Source organism: Pinus tabuliformis, chromosome 6 (genome assembly GCF_031772625.1).
Source record: "Pinus tabuliformis cultivar Carrire ecotype Pingquan chromosome 6, CPIR1, whole genome shotgun sequence".
In the NCBI taxonomy this organism is placed as follows: domain Eukaryota; kingdom Viridiplantae; phylum Streptophyta; class Pinopsida; order Pinales; family Pinaceae; genus Pinus; species Pinus tabuliformis.
In genome coordinates, this window is record NC_142292.1 from 318,280,904 (window position 1) to 318,286,872 (window position 5,969).

Genomic DNA, 5,969 nt, shown 5'->3' on the forward strand with positions numbered 1-5,969 from the left:
AGTCTATTTGAAATTCCAAATCCATTCGAGTTCAACTAGTGATCTGCATTAGCTCTTATGGTGTTCACAGACAGACCATTTCACACATATTGGAGGAATCATACAAAAGAAAAATGCATATTTCAGTTGTGACTTCATTCTGGGAACAAAACAGTGAATAGAGATCTAGCTGCCCCAATTCCTTGTATCATATTCAATAGAAGGCAATAGTTTTAGGTACAAGGTCCAACTTATAAAAAGGATAAGGATTTGTAATAGCTTTCAACACAAATTGTACCCTACAGAAGCTCGAGGAGAACTGTTGTTGTAGACTAAGTAGAACAAACCTGTTGAAATTAAACCAAGGTCTTGCACGATTTGGTAAGAGGGTCCCACATGGCTGGAAGGAGGAACATGCGGCCATTGAGCCCTCACGCATTGAAGCTGGCTCCTGTAGTTTCATCTACCAAGAGCTGGCCTGCATATCCGGGATATGCCCCTCTTCCATACATTCCCCTGCAAGCAGACACACCCTCTAGAGGCAGAGCAGCATCACCTTGGAAAAAAAACCAGTATTGAAGGGATTTGTAACAGTCCCCACAAGCACAGTGGCAATGTTTATGATCATACCATCCACGCCCACATCGGCATTAGGGGCTACCAGAGGTATGGTCTGAGGGTCGTAGAGAGGCTGGTGGAAAGGCCAGGCGCACTGACCAGGGCATTGTGTTACAGAATTTCCAACCCATGCATATGGCAAAGAGACTGAGTGCCTGTATGGCCTTTATATTCAAGGAAGAAAATAGAGGGAAAAGGCTGTAGATCTTTAGGCTTAGGAAGCTTAGGTATCAATGATTCAGGGTCAATGTTAATATTCTTTTTCCAAGTTCTTGGACACAAGTATAGGTCTAAACATCGCTCAAATATCTCGGAAAGGAATCTGTCATAAGCTGGAACATTTCTCAATGAGTTGAACCTTTTAGGGATGAATTTAGGACGGTCTTCCTCATACATAAGCTAATATGAATTGATCTCCTCCTATGTTGGAATATACTCAGGTGGAGGATTGTATGATTCTTCATGCCCAGGTAACTTTGGTTTTGGGGCTAGGATATAACTCAGCCTGTTTGCCATTTTTTCTGATGGTTTGAGATCATCTCCCCACATCAAATAGAAGCGAGGCTTTTCTTCAGCTTTATGAAACGTTATCCATCCTTTCCGAATTTCTCTCACAAGCTTCACAACCTTTTTAGCTTCCCATTTTTATGGGATAAATCTCTGCTTGGGTTCTAGGGCATTAGACAAGGGATGACCCTTATCTTTCTAGTCAAACCAATCAACATAAGGCTCATATGGATTGACTTCAGCATGAGGTATTGTTCCTTTATGTAATCTGCTAATAAACTTGATTTCCTCCTTTGTTAGCTCAATCTCTTCATCATTATATTCGTCATATACCTTACGCCAGTCACTGGAATCATCTGTACTAGCGAGGAATGAATCTATCTGGTCCTTTTTAGGCTACTTCTTGATCTTCTTACCCTTAATATCATTGCCAATGTGTTGTTCGTATTTATACCAACAGAGGGGAACATCTCCAATAGTGTTTCTAGAAGGAACCTCATCCTCCGAAGAATCAAACTATTTAGCTCTTTTAGGCCTCTCCTCATCCTCGTCCTCCGAAAAATCAAATTCTTCAACTCTTTTAGGCCTCTCATCATCCATAATCAGTAGAGGCTCATTATGGTAGATTAGTTGCACTACTGACACCTCCTCCGCTATAGACATAAATGACGACATACCTGAACAGAGTCCCAACACAGCCATGAACAACCACCACCCATTCATGCCATTAGTCGCCCCCATGATTCTAATGACAATGTTTGTATAAGAATTATCAACGTAGCACCTCCTACCCAACTATATTAGAAACCAATCCTCAACAAATATACAAGCAGCAGCATTAAGTCTAGTCCCTTTCCTTAAGAACCAATAAAAGATTACAAGGCCAATCTCAGAGCAATTATAACAAGATCAAGTTTTGGCCTTGAAAACCACATCATTTCTTGCATAATTTCTTCACTTGTAGCATATAACATAAATGCCATTATAGCTTGTTGAGTTGTTTATTTTTATGCCAATTTTACTACCATTACTTTGTGCCACTTATCAAGGTCCTATGTAGAGTTTCTGTGGACTGTTTCAACCTGTTATCTATTCTAGTGACTTATGTTACATTGCTAACTTAATTTTGTGTTTCAAGAACTGGAGCATGGTGATTTTGATCATGTCGGGACTGTACATTTGAATGGAAATCCATGTGTTTTTACTTTGAAGCAAGATCTACACTACTAGCCTACATGGGAACTAACCTTTGACCCTGAGACTGCAACATGGCATCGGAGAACCATCAAAGCTTTGGGGGATAATTCTTAATGAGGTTGGCTTCTAAATTTGAGCATTTCCTTTCACTACATCTCATTGTGCCTCTGCCTATCCTTTGAAGCAAAGCGTTGTGTATCAGCCTCCAGTCAACAACTTGTTGTGGCTTTGTCGTAGTGATGGAAGGTGTAGAGAGTTTATATAGTGCTTTGGAGGCTTCTATACCATGCCTACACTCATGTCAGGCGATTAACCATGTAATATAAGAGTGAATAGTTTCATGGATTCCTTGTTTTGCTTAATAATTGCTACAAAAACATTGGAGTAACAAAACTGTTGCCTTGAGCATAAGCAAATCCCAAGAGCAAGGCAGTTCAAATTTTTCCACCTCGATTGCAGATAGACAAAAGAAACTCTCCATGAGTCTATATGATGCAAAAAATCACGTGAGCCATAGATTAAGGGTTAAATTTTCTAATGCTTAGCATATGCTCTTAATCATAGCTTTGATGTTTCTCTAGTATCATATGTGGGAATTATACCCTCGAATCGATATATTAAACTCAATAAGAATTTGGGATTAGCGGCACTAATAATAGGAAGAATGCAACTTTTGAAATAAGAAGAAGCTCTAAAAATAAATTCTGTAGCATTCCTCAAAATCTTTTGCAGAGTGTATATTTCTGACAATTAGATAATCCAAGAGTTGATCAATCACGATGCTGTAATTGAAATGGAAGGATTATCAAAAGCTATAAAATTGATAATGTGATAATTGGCAACAACAATTATTATATAGAGTTAAATATTCTTAGTGAACGCATTGGCCTTCGCATGGATGGACATGGTGCAGAGTGTCAGCGTATTGCTTTTTATGGCGATAAAGAGGGTATCTCTTTTTTTTCATTCTAAAAACAATTTGTTTTATGAATATATTTTAGGATTACAAGTCCTTATGAGGGTTACAAGCTCTTTATAGCGGAATTTGGGGTTTAGTGGGCTTTGGGTCCAGATTTTGAACCAAAGCTCTGATACCATGTGTAAGACCCTATCCTAGGGTCTTCTAATAGATCTAATTTCTCTGGAATTTAAATGCAATAAGAGGCAATCATTTACTTTCTTACAAGACTTTTAACAATAAAAATTTTACCATTTACATTCTAATCCTGATAACTTATAGTTAACATTTCATTTTAATAATTTACTTGAGTAATCTATGCATAGAAGAATACCTATACCAGTGGCTGGTGGAGATGCCCTTGAGTTGCTGCTCCTGCTAAAATGCTCCTCTTGACTAACCCAACAAGATTTACCTCCCAGCCAACTAGGAAATAAATCCCTAGCCCAGGAAACCTCCACAGGTTCCCTAGCCCTCCAAGCCCAAGTCCAACTAGATGTAGTGTGTTTGTCCAAGACCAAGGTAAACAATATTTCCCTCCTCTCAACTAACCCAAGAAACCTCCACAGATTCCTTAGGTCTCCAAAATCACTCTCAACCAACTAAAAATCACAACCAACCCCCAAAGACCCAAGCAAGACCCAACCTCCCTTTCCCCCTTCCTCCTTCCCTTTTATGCCCTTCCTCTCTTCTCCACTTCATCCACTTCTCATTAATGTCATTAGTTTCCCCTTCATCCTTACAGTTGACTTCTCTTCTCCCAAGTAAATCTGAGAGTACATTTGGAAATGTGATATTAATGTAAAATTGGGTAAGTAATGGGAGAGTACATTTGGGAATGTGAGATGAGGACCATGTCTTCTCCCAAGTAAATGTGAGAGTGCATTTGAGAATGTGAGATGAATATATATATTGATAATTAGTTGGAGAGGACCATGTTTTCTCCCAAGTAAATGTGAGAGTACATTGGGGAATGTGAGATGAATATATATATTGATAATTAGTTATAGAGGACCATGTCTTCTCCCAAGTAAATTTGAGAGTACATTGGGGAATGTGAGATGAATATATATATATTGATAATTAGTTAGAGAGGACGATGTCTTCTCCCAAGTAAATGTGAGAGTACATTGGGGAATGTGAGATGAATATATATATATATATATATATATATATATATATATATATATATATATATATATATATATATATATATATATATATAATTTGAAATAGTGGAAGGAGACCATATCCTACCTAAGATTCAATTTGAGAAGGCAAGTTGGGAAAAATAGAAATAATGAATTTTATATTAGTGGAAAAATTTATAGTTTCCAAAATGAAAGTATTCACCAATATTTCTCAATATTTTCAGGTAATGTAAACATTCATAAAATTTGTAGGATAAGGTTTAAGTGGGGCATTACACCTCTATCCTCCAAGCCTCCTATTTCCTTGCACAATTTTCCCTGGGTGCTCCTGCTATAACCTTATGTGACATTGATCTCACACACTACTCCAACACACTATCTGAACCGCGTAATCCTGAAGGAATGAATTCCTTCTGCATGGATGAGTTTCCTTTATAGGAAGATTCCTCCAACTGATAGTACACTGTCCCTTCCTTTAATCTCAACTGGGCCTTTTTCTAAACTGACATGCATGATTTATTCATGAGAAAATATTCGGTTATCTAGAGAACATTAGTTTCATGCATGGATGCATTAACTGATTGAACTCACAATTAGTTCCTCCAACTGTTTGGAACTAATTTAACTAGACTTAACTCAGTTAACTGAGCTAACTAATTACAACTCAAATACAACTCATCCTTATCTCCTTAACTAAGGGATAAATTCCTCAATCAAAGGGATAATTGTTGCATGTCTTCACAAAGACTTCATGTTTGAATTTCTTCAACTAATTAACTCAAGATGAATTAATTAATTATTTTTCAAACTGCTGGTGAGAATAAATTCGAATTTTAATTCTTAATTTTGATTCAAGGACAAATCAAAATTGGAATATATCGTGAAGTTCTATTTTTAGCATTTCTATTTTTATCATTTCTTGTTGCTATTTTCAACACTCCCTCTCAACAAGAAAGGAATTCAACTCGATCTCGATCTTGAACCTATGGAATGATCTGTATGCAACACTTCTCTCAAGTGTTGTTGCTCCAGCAACACAGAAACAAAAAAATATCCAACCTGAATCAGAATGATGCCTCTATCAACTGAAAACTCTGCGCCTCTACGCTCTTCAGTATCTTACTGCTCTAGCCTCTGTCACTTTGATTTCTGACTACATCAATCCCACTGATTCCTCCTCTCATCATGTTGCATCATGCTGCACTACAACTCAGTTAATGAGAAGTAATTAACTGATCTCCCAACTGACCTCTCTGTTGGGCTAGAAACACCCTCTGATGCTAAAGCTCCCTCTGTCGTTGACATGTGCTCCCTCTCTGACCTTTGCACTACTGCAACACTCCATGCATCTCGCACCATTTCACACCTCTTTGTGCCATCCTGCACTGGTGTAACACTCCTATGCCTCTCGCATTGCTACATCCTGCTATCTTTATGTTGTCTTGGGACTCCTGTACTGTAGCTATCTCTGCCACTCCATCTGCATCCGTCTCTACCCACTCAGACAGTCTTGCTACTCCTCGTCGGGGCTCCCATAGCAAGGTATAATCCAAGAGGCT